We start from the raw sequence: 15,603 nt of genomic DNA, 5'->3' as shown, positions 1-15,603 counted from the left end.
TTTAGATAAGGTATTTAAAGCTCCTGTGGTTATTCCAGAAGTTTTTCCTGTTCCTAATGCTATTTCTGCAGTAATTTCCAAAGAATGGGATAAATTGGGTAATTCATTTACTCCTTCTAAACGTTTTAAGCATTTATATCCTGTGCCGTCTGACAGATTAGAATTTTGGGACAAAATCCCTAAAGTTGATGGGGCTATTTCTACCCTTGCTAAACGTACTACTATTCCTACGTCAGATGGTACTTCGTTTAAGGATCCTCTAGATAGGAAAATTGAGTCCTTTCTAAGAAAAGCTTATCTGTGTTCAGGTAATCTTCTTAGACCTGCTATATCTTTGGCTGATGTTGCTGCAGCTTCAACTTTTTGGTTGGAAACTTTAGCGCAACAAGTAACACATCGTGATTCTCATGACATTATTATTCTTCTTCAGCATGCTAATAATTTTATCTGTGATGCCATTTTTTGATATTATCAGAGTTGATGTCAGGTTTATGTCTCTAGCTATTTTAGCTAGAAGAGCTTTATGGCTTAAAACTTGGAATGCTGATATGGCTTCTAAATCAACTTTACTTTCTATTTCTTTCCAGGGTAACAAATTATTTGGTTCTCAGTTGGATTCCATCATTTCAACTGTTACTGGTGGGAAAGGAACTTTTTTACCACAGGATAAAAAATCTAAAGGTAAAAGTAGAGCTAATAATCGTTTTCGTTCCTTTCGTTTCAACAAAGAACAAAAGCCTGATCCTTCATCCTCAGGAGCAGTTTCAGTTTGGAAACCATCTCCAGTCTGGAATAAATCCAAGCCAGCTAGAAAGGCAAAGCCTGCTTCTAAGTCCACATGAAGGTGCGGCCCTCATTCCAGCTCAGCTGGTAGGGGGCAGGTTACATTTTTTCAAGGAAATTTGGATCAATTCTGTTCACAATCTTTGGATTCAGAACATTGTTTCAGAAGGGTACAGAATTGGTTTCAAGATAAGACCTCCTGCAAAGAGATTTTTTATTTCCCGTGTCCCAGTAAATCCAGTAAAAGCTCAAGCATTTCTGAAATGTGTTTCAGATCTAGAGTTGACTGGAGTAATTATGCCAGTTCCAGTTCAGGAACAGGGGATGGGGTTTTATTCAAATCTCTTCATTGTACCAAAGAAGGAGAATTCCTTCAGACCAGTTCTGGATCTAAAAATATTGAATCGTTATGTAAGGATACCAACGTTCAAAATGGTAACTATAAGGACTATCTTGCCTTTTGTTCTGCAAGGGAATTATATGTCCACAATAGATTTACAGGATGCATATCTGCATATTCCGATTCATCCAGATCATTTTCAGTTCCTGAGATTCTCTTTTCTGGACAAGCATTACCAGTTTGTGGCTCTGCCGTTTGGCCTAGCTACAGCTCCAAGAATTTTTACAAAGGTTCTCGGTGCCCTTCTGTCTGTAATCAGAGAACAGGGTATTGTGGTATTTCCTTATTTGGACGATATCTTGGTACTTGCTCAGTCTTTACATTTAGCAGAATCTCATACGAATCGACTTGTGTTGTTTCTTCAAGATCATGGTTGGAGGATCAATTTACCAAAAAGTTCTTTGATTCCTCAGACAAGGGTAACCTTTCTGGGTTTCCAGATGGATTCAGTGTCCATGACTCTGTCTTTAACATACAAGAGACGTCTAAAATTGATTGCAGCTTGTCGAAACCTTCAGTCACAATCATTCCCTTCGGTAGCCTTATGCATGGAAATTCTAGGTCTTATGACTGCTGCATCGGACGCGATCCCCTTTGCTCGTTTTCACATGCGACCTCTTCAGCTCTGTATGCTGAAGCAATGGTGCAAGGATTACACGAAGATATCTCAAACAATATCTTTAAAACCGATTGTTCGGCACTCTCTAACATGGTGGACAGATCACCATCGTTTAATTCAGGGGGCTTCTTTTGTGCTTCCGACCTGGACTGTAATTTCAACAGATGCAAGTCTCACGGGTTGGGGAGCTGTGTGGGGATCTCTGACGGCACAGGGAGTTTGGGAATCTCAGGAGGTGAGATTACCTATCAATATCTTGGAACTCCGTGCAATTTTCAGAGCTCTTCAGTTTTGGCCTCTTCTGAAGAGAGAATCGTTCATTTGTTTTCAGACAGACAATGTCACAACTGTGGCATACATCAATCATCAAGGAGGGACTCACAGTCCTCTGGCTATGAAAGAAGTATCTCGAATTTTGGTTTGGGCGGAATCCAGCTCCTGTCTAATCTCTGCGGTTCATATCCCAGGTGTAGACAATTGGGAAGCGGATTATCTAAGTCGCCAAATGTTGCATCCGGGCGAATGGTCTCTTCACCCAGAGGTATTTCTTCAGATTGTTCAAATGTGGGAACTTCCAGAAATAGATCTGATGGCGTCCCATCTAAACAAGAAACTTCCCAGGTATCTGTCCAGATCCCGGGATCCTCAGGCGGAGGCAGTGGATGCATTATCACTTCCTTGGAAGTATCATCCTGCCTATATCTTTCCGCCTCTAGTTCTTCTTCCAAGAGTGATCTCCAAGATTCTGAAGGAATGCTCGTTTGTTCTGCTGGTAGCTCCAGCATGGCCTCACAGGTTTTGGTATGCGGATCTTGTCCGGATGGCCTCTTGCCAACCGTGGACTCTTCCGTTAAGACCAGACCTTCTATCACAAGGTCCTTTTTTCCATCAGGATCTGAAATCCTTAAATTTAAAGGTATGGAGATTGAACGCTTGATTCTTGGTCAAAGAGGTTTCTCTGACTCTGTGATTAATACTATGTTACAGGCTCGTAAATCTGTATCTCGAGAGATATATTATAGAGTCTGGAAGACTTATATTTCTTGGTGTCTTTCTCATCATTTTTCTTGGCATTCTTTTAGAATACCGAGAATTTTACAGTTTCTTCAGGATGGTTTAGATAAGGGTTTGTCCGCAAGTTCTTTGAAAGGACAAATCTCTGCTCTTTCTGTTCTTTTTCACAGAAAGATTGCTATTCTTCCTGATATTCATTGTTTTGTACAAGCTTTGGTTCGTATAAAACCTGTCATTAAGTCAATTTCTCCTCCTTGGAGTTTGAATTTGGTTCTGGGAGCTCTTCAAGCTCCTCCGTTTGAACCTATGCATTCATTGGACATTAAATTACTTTCTTGGAAAGTTTTGTTCCTTTTGGCCATCTCTTCTGCTAGAAGAGTTTCTGAATTATCTGCTCTTTCTTGTGAGTCTCCTTTTCTGATTTTTCATCAGGATAAGGCGGTGTTGCGAACTTCTTTTGAATTTTTACCTAAAGTTGTGAATTCCAACAACATTAGTAGAGAAATTGTGGTTCCTTCATTATGTCCTAATCCTAAGAATTCTAAGGAGAAATCGTTGCATTCTTTGGATGTTGTTAGAGCTTTGAAATATTATGTTGAAGCTACGAAATCTTTCCGTAAGACTTCTAGTCTATTTGTTATCTTTTCCGGTTCTAGGAAAGGCCAGAAAGCTTCTGCCATTTCTTTGGCATCTTGGTTGAAATCTTTAATTCATCTTGCCTATGTTGAGTCGGGTAAAATTCCGCCTCAGAGAATTACAGCTCATTCTACTAGGTCAGTATCTACTTCCTGGGCGTTTAGGAATGAAGCTTCGGTTGACCAGATCTGCAAAGCAGCAACTTGGTCCTCTTTGCATACTTTTACTAAATTCTACCATTTTGATGTATTTTCTTCTTCTGAAGCAGTTTTTGGTAGAAAAGTACTTCAGGCAGCGGTTTCAGTTTGAATCTTCTGCTTATGTTTTTCGTTAAACTTTATTTTGGGTGTGGATTATTTTCAGCAGGAATTGGCTGTCTTTATTTTATCCCTCCCTCTCTAGTGACTCTTGTGTGGAAAGATCCACATCTTGGGTAGTCATTATCCCATACGTCACTAGCTCATGGACTCTTGCTAATTACATGAAAGAAAACATAATTTATGTAAGAACTTACCTGATAAATTCATTTCTTTCATATTAGCAAGAGTCCATGAGGCCCGCCCTTTTTTTGTGGTGGTTATGATTTTGTATAAAGCACAATTATTCCAATTCCTTATTTTATATGCTTTCGCACTTTTTTATCACCCCACTTCTTGGCTATTCGTTAAACTGAATTGTGGGTGTGGTGAGGGGTGTATTTATAGGCATTTTGAGGTTTGGGAAACTTTGCCCCTCCTGGTAGGAATGTATATCCCATACGTCACTAGCTCATGGACTCTTGCTAATATGAAAGAAATGAATTTATCAGGTAAGTTCTTACATAAATTATGTTTTTTTCCATCAGGATCTCAAAACCTTAATTTTAAGGTATGGAGTTTGAACGCTTGATTCTTGGTCAAAGAGGTTTCTCTGACTCTGTGATTGATACTATGTGACAGGCTCGTAAATCTGTATCTAGAGAGATATATTATAGAGTCTGGAAGACTTATATTTCTTCAGGATGGTTTAGATAAAGGTTTGTCCGCAAGTTCCTTGAAAGACAAATCTCTGCTCTTTCTGTTCTTTTTCACAGAAGGATTGCTAATCTTCCTGATATTCATTGTTTTGTTCAACCTTTGGTTCGTATAAAACCTGTCATTAAGTCAATTTCTCCTCCTTGGAGTTTGAATTTGGTTCTGGGGGCTCTTCAAGCTCCTCCTTTTGAACCCATGCATTCTTTGGTCGTTATATTACTTTCTTGGAAAGTTTTGTTTCTTTTGGCCATCTCTTCTGCCAGAAGAGTCTCTGAATTATCTACTCTTTTTTGTGAGTCTCCTTTTCTGATTTTGCATCAGGATAAGGCGGTGCTGCGAACTTCTTTTGAATTTTTTACCTAAGGTTGTGAATTCTAACAACATTAGTAGAGAAATTGTGGTTCCTTCATTATGTCCTAATCCTATGAATTCTAAGGAGAAATCATTGCATTCTTTGGATGCTGTTAGAGCTTTGTAAAATTATGTTGAAGCTACTAAGTCTTTCCGAAAGACTTCTAGTCTATTTGTCATCTTTTCCGGTTCTAGAAAAGACCAGAAAGCTTCTGCCATTTCTTTGGCATCTTGGTTGAAATCTTTATTTCATCATGCCTATGTTGAGTCGGGTAACACTCTGCCTCAAAGGATTACAGCTCATTCTACTAGGTCAGTTTCTACTTCCTGGGCGTTTAGGAATGAAGCTTTGGTTGATCAGATTTGCAAAGCAGCAACTTGGTCTTCTTTGCATACTTTTACTAAATTCTACCATTTTGATGTGTTTTCTTCTTCTGAAGCAGTTTTTGGTAGAAACGTACTTCAGGCAGTGGTTTCAGTTTGAATCTTCTGCTTATGTTTTTTAATTAAAATTTTATTCTGGGTGTGGATTATTTTCAGCAGGAATTGGCTGTCTTTATTTTATCCCTCCCTCTCTAGTGACTCTTGCGTGGAAAGATCCACATCTTGGGTAATCATTATCCCATACGTCACTAGCTCATGGACTCTTGCTAATTACATGAAAGAAAACATAATTTATGTAAGAACTTACCTGATAAATTCATTTCTTTCATATTAGCAAGAGTCCATGAGGCCCGCCCTTTTTTGTGGTGGTTTTGATTTTTTTGTATAAAGCACAATTATTCCAATTCCTTATTTTATATGCTTTCGCATTTTTTTCTTATCACCCCACTTCTTGGCTATTCGTTAAACTGAATTGTGGGTGTGGTGAGGGGTGTATTTATAGGCATTTTAAAGTTTGGGAAACTTTGCCCCTCCTGGTAGGAATGTATATCCCATACGTCACTAGCTCATGGACTCTTGCTAATATGAAAGAAATGAATTTATCAGGTAAGTTCTTACATAAATTATGTTATTAGCAGGAGAAACTTAAGAAAGTATATTTAAATTTTGTGTAAGTTGAAAGCATATAAGATTAAAACTTTAAAACGTAAATATATGAATGGTATAATTATCAGATCTATTTAAAATACTCAGAATATATATATATATACACACATATATATATATAGGTCTGAGAGATATACCTTTATACCTGATATACTATATTAGATAAGTGTCTGCTGTATTGAGTGGGTAGCTGTATTGGTGAATTTAAAATGTTTGACTGTATCAGAATAAAACTACATTGATTTTTCTTTGTTTCAGGAATCTGGTGTGAAAATTAGGTTTTGAAATAAATACATATTCAATAAGTTATCCTATTAATATAATCATGAATGTGGGTCCATATTTTAAACATTGTTGAGACATGTGAAATGGTGAAGTGAAATATCTGTATTGAGTGATCAATAATTATAATGCTCCTATATATCTGTCATGATTTAATTCCAACAGAATTCTAAGTGCAGGTACGTATGGAAATGATTGGAAAATGTGGCGATATAACAGCAGAACATTAAATATTATTAAACTTCCTAAATATTAATTATTAACATGGTACTAGAATTATTAAAATCCTTTTAAGTACCCTAATAGAAAAATGGTGTACACTGAATATGGAATATACTGTATTTATTCAAATGAAATGATGCTTAAATATAGATATGGCTATATGATTAATTACATCAGGCTGCTACTTACAGATGATATTATTATATAGAATAGTGGGAGATATATATCATGTGTATATATGTATTCTAAATGTACCCATGTTTGGACTTGTAAATACGTGCTCAGATTGGATGGGCCATGTATTGAACATATGGTTTATTAAAGCTAGGAAATTATGAGTGCATTAAATAGATATTTTATAAATATATATATATATATTGAGAAACAGAATATTTTAAAAATGTACATGTCTCATTTCCATTCCTGTTGTTGTTCCCCCGATGGGCTAAAACCAGTGCTACAGCCAAAAGGTTTGCCTGTTAAGAGAGCTACATTTCCAAGGGCCAATGAGAGATAAGCTCAGACTAAAAGTGCGTACCCAGAGAATTCCATTGGGTGATTTGGTTTGGGGCCTGACTTGCAATAACTCTGAAAATAGAGAAATACCTCTGTTTTGTGATACCCTGTTTGCAAATATACCTTCACGTATGACTTTGGAAAACTCTGATTGAAAAAGCTGAACTCTCATATTGGTTACTGGTAATGTGTTAACGGTTGTTTTATATTTTTAATGTTTTAAATCAAAGGCATTCTATAGCTATAGTGAAATTGTAGCTGTGATTTATAAGTGTAATTTATAGTTATGATTTACATTTTAGAGACCTGTGTAGACTATAAATAATCATATCTAGCATCGAGCAATTTACTGTTGAGAAGAAAGGTTTTGTATTCCATATTGATAAATTCATTTTTATTTACTGTTAACTCTCTTAAGAATTGCACATACATTGGCTATTGTGTTGAATTAATAATTGTATAACAATCTCTGGGTTTAAGTGAAGTATATTAGATTATGTTGGGTTGAAAATAGTGCATTATATTTCCCTGGAAATTTCATTGTGAGATTTGAACATAGGTGAGTACAAGCGTTGTTAAATAAGCTATATATATTGAATTGGTTAAACTTTCTGGCTATTTATAAATTGTTCTACTATAATTGCTGTGTGATATTTAATAAGCAATTTATTTTGAGTTAAGGTTAATTTATAGAAATATTTAATCCATTCATGGGATAATAGACAATATCTACTGAATAGTAATTTAATCTAAATATCTCTATAGCCTGCTTTATGTTCTAATATTGTAATGATCAATTGATAGATATAACTGGTCATAGGTGATATTCAGTTACTACATAAATATTATCAATGTGTTTATAGAGATTAACTGGTTGGAATTTAGGAAATAATTTTATTTGAGATTAAATATTAATATTTATAATAATTTTATTGTCATAATTTCTAGATATCTCAATAGCATTTTGGAATACACTACAGAGATTATATAACGTTTCAATGGAGTTTATTGACAAATTCTACTATATTCATTGGAAATATTGCTGACAATAATTTTATACCGCTATTAATTATTAATATTCATAATTACAATAGGTAACACGGTGGCAATTGCTGCTGCTAAATATACCAAATACTGGAGGACACTCCTGAGATGTATCAACAATGAGTCTTTCTCTAGAAGTGCAGAGAAGGTTAAAATTGATGTCAGCTTTTCTGAACCTTCAGTCTCTATTGTATCCCATGGTAGCTCATAGGTCTCATGATTGCAGCTTCAGATGCAATTGCATTTGCACATTTTTTACATGAGGCTTCATTAGCTTTGTATGTTGCGTCAATGGTATAGAGATTATACTCAGCTGTCTCAAAAGCTATTTCATGTAATTGGCAAGAGTCCATGAGCTAGTGACATATGGGATATACAATCCTACCAGGAGGGGCAAAGTTTCCTAAACCTCAAAATGCCTATAAATATACCCCTCACCACACCCACAATTCATTTTTACAAACTTTGCCTCCTATGAAGTTGGTGAAGTAAGTTTGTGCTTGATTTTTATGATTTCTTCTGTGATAAGCTTCTAAGCATTCTGAAGCCCATTTCCTCTCAGAGTACAGTGATTGTCAGAGGGATGTGAAGATAGTATCGCCTATTTGATGTTATGGTTTCCATCGCGGGGAATCTTTTCAAGGGTTCTCTGTTATCGGTCGTAGGGATTCATCTCCTACCTCCCTTTTCAGATTGACGATATACTCTTATATACCATTACCTCTGCTGATAGCTTTCAGTACTAGTTTGGCTATCTGCTATATGTGGATGGGTGTCTTTCGGTAAGTATGTATCATTATTTAAGACACTCTCGGCTATGGTTTGGCGCTTTATGTGTAAAGTTTTAAATATATGTATTTTACTTATATTTGCCATGAGTCAGGTCTATGTGTATTTTCCTTTGCAGTCTGGCAGTTTCGTTATTGGAATCATGTTTTAGGAAGTTTTTCTTACCTGGGGTATAGTCTTTTCAATTTGACTTGTTTTTTCTTTGTAAAACTTGCGGGCAAATTAGGCTCGCGAGGGCGCAAAATGCTGTTATTTATTGCGTCATTCTCAGCCTGAGAAATTTTCAGGCGCGAATGTGCATCTGTAATGACGCAAGTTCGTCATTTCCTGCATCTTAGTTGATGCTAGGTTGTTTGGCACAAAATTGTGTTTGTTATGACGTGAGTTGCATCATTTCCGGATGTTTGTTGGTCATTTCCGGATGTTTGTTGGCGCCAAAAAAAAATTCAACTTCCTTTTGCGTTGTGCGTCATACTTGGTCCCAAAAAATTTGTTTTTATTTTACCCCACTTCCTATATGCTCCTTGCCTTCTTTATGCTCAGAGGGCTATGCTATTTGCTTTTTTTTGCCAATTTTAGCATTTGCATTTTTTCCCATTCCTGAAAACTGCTATATGTGAAAATAAGATATTTATGTTTAAATGTTATTTTTTCTTTTACATTTTAAAAGATGTCTCATTCTGATCCTGTCTCAGAAGCTGCTGTAGGAACCATGCTGCCTGAACACAGTTCTACCAAAGCTAAGTGTATCTGTTGTAAGCTAGTGGAGATTATATCTCCAGCTGTAGTATGTAACAGTTGTCATGATAATCTTTTGTATGCAGAAAAGGTTTCTATTAGTGCTAGTACAGTATCTGTTGTTCCTTCAACATCTAAAGTACATGATATCCCTGTTGATATGAAAAATGATATTGCTGATGCGATACAGGAGGCTATGGCTGCTATACCGCCTTCAAATAAACGTAAAAGGTCTTTTAAAACTTCTCATATTAATGATGAAATTTGTAATGACCGGCAACATACTTATATATCCTCCTCTGATGAGGATCTCTCTGATTCAGAAGATCCTACTTCAGACATTGACACTGATAAATCATCTTATCTTTTTAAGATTGAGTATATTTGTTCTTTGTTAAAAGAAGTGTTGATAACTTTGGATATTGAGGAGTCTGGTCCTCTTGATAATAAATCCAGTAAACCTCCTGTGTCAACTCCTGAGGTTTTTCCTGTTCTTGATGCTATTTCTGATGTGATTGCTAAGGAATGGTCTAAGCCTTGTACTTCTTTTGTTCCTTCTTCAAGGTTTAAAAAGTTGTATCCTTTGCCAGTGGCTAAATTAGAGTTTTGGGAAAAAGTCCCTAAGGTTGATGGGGCTATTTCTACTCTTGCTAAACGTACTACTATTCCTATGGAAGATAGTACTTCTTTTAAAGATCCTTTAGATAGGAAAATTGAATCTTATCTAAGGAAAGCTTATTTGTATTCTGGCTATATTCTCAGACCTGACATTTCTATGACTGATGTTGCGGCTGCATCAACTTTTTGGTTGGATAGCTTAGCGCAACGGGAAAAAGACTCTGATTAGCATAGTATTGTTCGTTTGCTTCAACATGCTAATTGTTTTATCTGTGATGCTATTTTTGATATTATTTAGATTAATGTTAAATCTATGTCTTAAGCTATTTTAGCTAGAAGAGCGTTATGGCTCAAATCATGGAATGCTGACATGGTATCTAAATCTAGGTTACTATCTCTTTTATTTCAGGGTAATATTTTGTTTGGTTCCCAGTTGGATTCTATTATTTCCACTATTACTGGGGGGAAGTGAGTTTTTTTTGCCTCAAGATAAAAAGTCTAAAGGAAAATCTAAAGCTTCTAATCGGTTTTGTTCCTTTTGTCAGAATAGAGAACAAAAAAACACTCCTTCCACTAAGGACTCTGGCTCAAATTGGAAGCCATCCTCGAATTGGAATAAATCCAAGCCTTACAAGAAACCAAAGTCAGCCCCTAAAACTGCATGAAGGTGCGGCCCTCAATCCAGTTCTGCTGGTGAGGGGGCAGATTGAATTTTTTTTCAAGACGTTTGGGCAGGTTCTGTTCAGAATCTTAGGATTCAAAATATTGTTTCTCAGGGGTATCAAATAGGTTTCAGAATAAGACCTTCTGTGAGACGATTTTTTCTCTCTCATGTTCCAACAAATCCTGTGAAAGCTCAAGCCATTCTGAAGTGTGTTTCAGATCTAGAGCTTTCAGGAGTAATTGTACCAGTTCCCATTCTGGAAGAGGGTCTGGGTTTTTATTTAAATCTATTCATTGTCCTGAAGAAGGAAAAAAATTTCAGACCAGTTCTGGATCTGAAGTTTTTTAATCAATTTGTAAGGGTCCCAACTTTGAAGATGGTGACTATAAGGACTATTCTGCCTTTTGTTCAGCAAGGTCATTACATGTCCTCAATAGACGTACAGGATGCGTATCTTCACATTCCAATTCATCCAGACCACTGCTATTTCAAGTTCCAGAACCATCCCCTTCACTACCAAAGGAATACTTTGTGTTCAGCAAATAGGAGGCCAAATCATTACCCCCACACAGGGTATACGACTGTCTGATAGAATTACAACCAGGTGCAACAATACCTTATGGACACCTCTATCCCCTAAGTCAGCCTGAATTAGAACACCTAAAATTCTATATAGAAGACAATCTACGAAAAGGATTCATAAGACCTTCCACCTCACCTGCTGGGGCTGGAATGTTTTTTGTAAGGAACAAAAACTCATCACTAAGACCAATAATAGACTACCGGGAATTGAATAAGAAAATTATCAAGAACCGGTATCCATTGCACTTGATACCCGAACTCATAGAAAGGCTGTATCAAGCGAAGATCTTCACCAAACTGGATCTACGTGGTGCATACAACCTTGAACGAATCAGAGAAGGGGATGAGTGGCTGACTGCCTTTAGAGCCAGATACAGACTTTATGAGTATCTATTTATGCCATTCTGGCTATGCAATGCCCCTGCCACATTTCAACACTTCATCAACGATATTTTTAGAGATATATTGGACGTCTGTATAGTAATTTATCTAGACGACATACTTATTTATTCCAATAACCTCCAAGACCACATAAAACACGTTAGGTCGGTACTAACAAGGCTTAGTGAACACCACCTGTATGCTAAAATTGAGATTGTACATTGGATATTTCCCAATTCTTAAAATAATAAACGCCAATGCAGTAACCTTGGATCTACCCTCCACAATGCGAGAATTCATCCCACCTTTCATGTATCCCTACTTAAACCAGCAGGACAAATGAGAGATACCACATCCGTCCTACCACCGACTCCTGACTTGCTCATTCCTGAGGAATATGAGGTGCAGACCTTACTGGATTCAAGATATAGTAGAGGTCAACTGGAATACTTGGTACAATGTAAAGGATATTCCAGTGAGGAGGATTCTTGGGAACCATCCTCTAACTTACATGCACCCAATTTGGTGTCCCTTTTTCATCGCCGGTTCCCCGACCACCCGCGACCTCAAGCTGTGGGACAGCTTGCTTGACAGGGGGTGATGTCAGGATCCTTACCTTTACCCCTCCCACATAATCTATAACTCTTCTACGCACCAGCAAACAGGTGCTTAGTATTTTGTTAGCTGATTCAGTTTGTAGCTGTACTAAGCTCCGCAAGAGATTTTCGATTCTAGCATCTATAAGTCTACAGTTGTTCAAACCTGTCTTTCTGAGATAATCCGTTACCTATAAAACCTCAACAGTCTAAAGAACCTTAAGACAAATTTAAAGTATCATCTTTGTTTCTGGAGACTAAAACACTTACTGTCAGACCACAGGATTCAAGTCTCAAGTCAAGCAGCAAGCGCTCTGTTACATCAATGCTGTCTGCATAAGACATATCTGCACATCATTCCTAACTAACGGGCAAGTCTCACACTACTGTTGTAGTGAAACATCCAACTCAGTTGTTACCGGAGGGTTACTACGTTCAAGCACAAGATACGGAACCTAACAGCGGAACTAATCCACGCCCCCTGTGACGTAACAGGTTAGACGGACTCGGCTAAACCGCTCCTTGCCACAGCAAGTACTTGCAGCAAATCTCCTCAGTGCATTGTCCTAGGCTAAACGGTCAGTAACAATCCATCTCTTAATAATAGAGTCTGTTAGTTTCTTAGTGTTAAGCACTGCTAAGTTGACTCTGACTTTATATAACTTTCCTGCTCTTATTAAATCACAAATAACCACTATAGTGCTTCTGAAAACATAGTAGCGTCTTGGTAAACTGTGATACAAACAATCAAAAAACCATTGCATAGTGATAAATAAGCTGATAGTTATTCTGCAGCTGAGAATCCACATAAAATACCTTGTAAACTAGCTACATACCTTACACACAGGATGGGGAGCTGTCTGGGGGTCTCTGACAGCACAAGGGGTTTGGAAACCTAAAGATAGAACTTTTCATTCACTTTCAGACAGACAATATCACAACTGTGGCATATGTCAATCATCAAGGGGGGACTCGCAGTCCTTTAGCAATGAAAGAAGTATCTTGGATACTTTCTTGGGTGGAATCCAACTCCTGACTAATTTCTGCGATACATATCCCAGGTGTAGACATTTGGGAAGCGGATTTTCTCAGTTGTCAGTCTTAACATCTAGGGGAGTGGTCTCTCCATCCAGATGTATTTTGTCAGATTGTACAGATGTGGGGTCTCCCCGAAATAGATCTGATGGCTTCCCATCTAAACAAGAAGCTTCCCAGGTACCTTTCCAGGTCCAGGGATCCTCAAGTGGAGATGGTGGATGCGTTAGCAGTTCCTTGGTTTTACCAACCTGCTTCCATTTTTCCACCTCTAGTTCTTCTTCCAAGGGTGATCTCCAAGATCATAATGGAACAATCGCATGTGTTTTCCTCACAAGTTTTGGTATGCAGATCTTGTCCGGATGTCCAGTTGCCAACCTTGACCACTTCCTTTAAGGCCAGACCTTCTGTCTCAAGGGCCGTTTTTCCATCAGGATCTCAAATCGCTAAATTTGAAGGTATGGAAATTGAACGCTTAGTGCTTAGACATAGAGGTTTCTTTGACTCGGTGATTAATACTATGCTACAGGCTTGTAAGTCTGTTTCAAGGAAGATATATTATCGGGTTTGGAAAACCTATATTTCATGGTGTTTTTCTCATAAATTCTCTTGGCATTCTTTTAGAATTCCTAGAGTTTTACAGTTTCTTCAGGATGGTTTGGATAAAGGTTTGTCTGCAAATACTTTGAAGGGATAAATCTCTTCTCTTTCTGTTTTATTCCATAGAAAGATTGCTAAACTTCCTGATATTCTCTGTTTTGTTCAGGCTTTGGTTCGTATCAAGCTCCTTGGAGTCTTAATTTGGTCTTGAAGGCTTTGCAGGCTCCTCCTTTTGAGCCTATGCATTCTCTGGACATTAAATTGCTTTATTGGAAAGTATTATTTCTTTTGGCTATCTCTTCTGCTAGCAGAGTTTCTGAATTGTCTGCTCTTTCTTGTGAGTCTCCTTTTCTGATTTTCCCTCAAGATAAGGCTGTTTTGCGGACTTCGTTTAAGTTTCTTCCTAAGGTTGTGAATTTTAACAACATTAGTAGAGAAATTGTTGTTCCTTCCTTGTGTCCTAATCCTAAGAATACTCTTGAAAGATCTTTACATTCTTTGGATGTTGTAAGAGCTTTGAAATATTATGTCAAAGCTACTAAAGATTTCAGAAAGACTTCTAGTCTATTTGTTGTTTTTTCTGGTCCTAGGTAAGATCAGAAAGCCTCTGCCATTTCTTTGGCATCTTGGTTAAAGCTTTTGGGGCCCGATCCGATATGCAGCGGCGCCCGCAAAAGCCGGTGACGCCAAATATTGCGTGGGTTTGGTATCACATATACGGCGTAACCTAGAAGTTACGCTCATATATTTCACCCTTCGGCCGTAGTTTTTTGGCCCATAGACTGATATGCCAAACCCGCGCAGTTTGGTATCCAATATACAGCGTAAGGACTTACGTGGCGAAAATGGAGAAATTTTACTCCATTTTCACCTCGCCACAAAATGCAGGCGTAGTAAGCCTTACGCTGAGTATTGGAGCCCCGTAACTCCCTAAACTGCCTGCAAAATAAAACCTAACACCTAACGCATGCGCAATGTCTATCTACCTGTCAACCGCAATCCCCCACCGCAATCCGTAATAAAGTGTTTAACCCCTAAACCGCCGCTCCCGGACCCCGCCGCCACCTATATTATATGTATTACCCCCTAATCTAACCCCCTTACACTGCTGCCACCTATATTAAATTTATTAACCCCTAATCTGAGCCCCCTACACTGCCACCACCTATAATAACCCCCTAATCTGATCCCCCTACACCGCTGCCACCTATATTAACTCTATTAACCCCTAATCTGAGCCCCCTACACCGCCGCCACCTATATTAGCTATATTACCCCTAAACCAAAGTCTAACCCTAACACCCCCTAACTTAATTATTATTTAAATAAATCTAAATAATATTAATATTAACTAAATTATTCCTATTTAAAACTAAACACTTACCTATAAAATAAACCCTAAGATAGCTACAATATAATTAATAATTACATTGTAGCTATTTTAGGGTTTATATTTATTTTAACTAGGTACAATAGCTATTAAATAGTTAATAACTATTTAATAGCTACCTAGTTAAAATAATTACAAAATTACCTGTAAAATAAATCCTAACCTAAGCTACAAATACACCTAACACTACACTATCAATAAATTAATTAAATAAACTACACTATCTAAACTAAAATACAATTAAATACACTAAACTATATTACAAAAAAAACCAAACACT

Source organism: Bombina bombina, chromosome 1 (genome assembly GCF_027579735.1).
Source record: "Bombina bombina isolate aBomBom1 chromosome 1, aBomBom1.pri, whole genome shotgun sequence".
NCBI lineage: Eukaryota > Metazoa > Chordata > Amphibia > Anura > Bombinatoridae > Bombina > Bombina bombina.
This window is presented reverse-complemented; position numbering follows the sequence as displayed.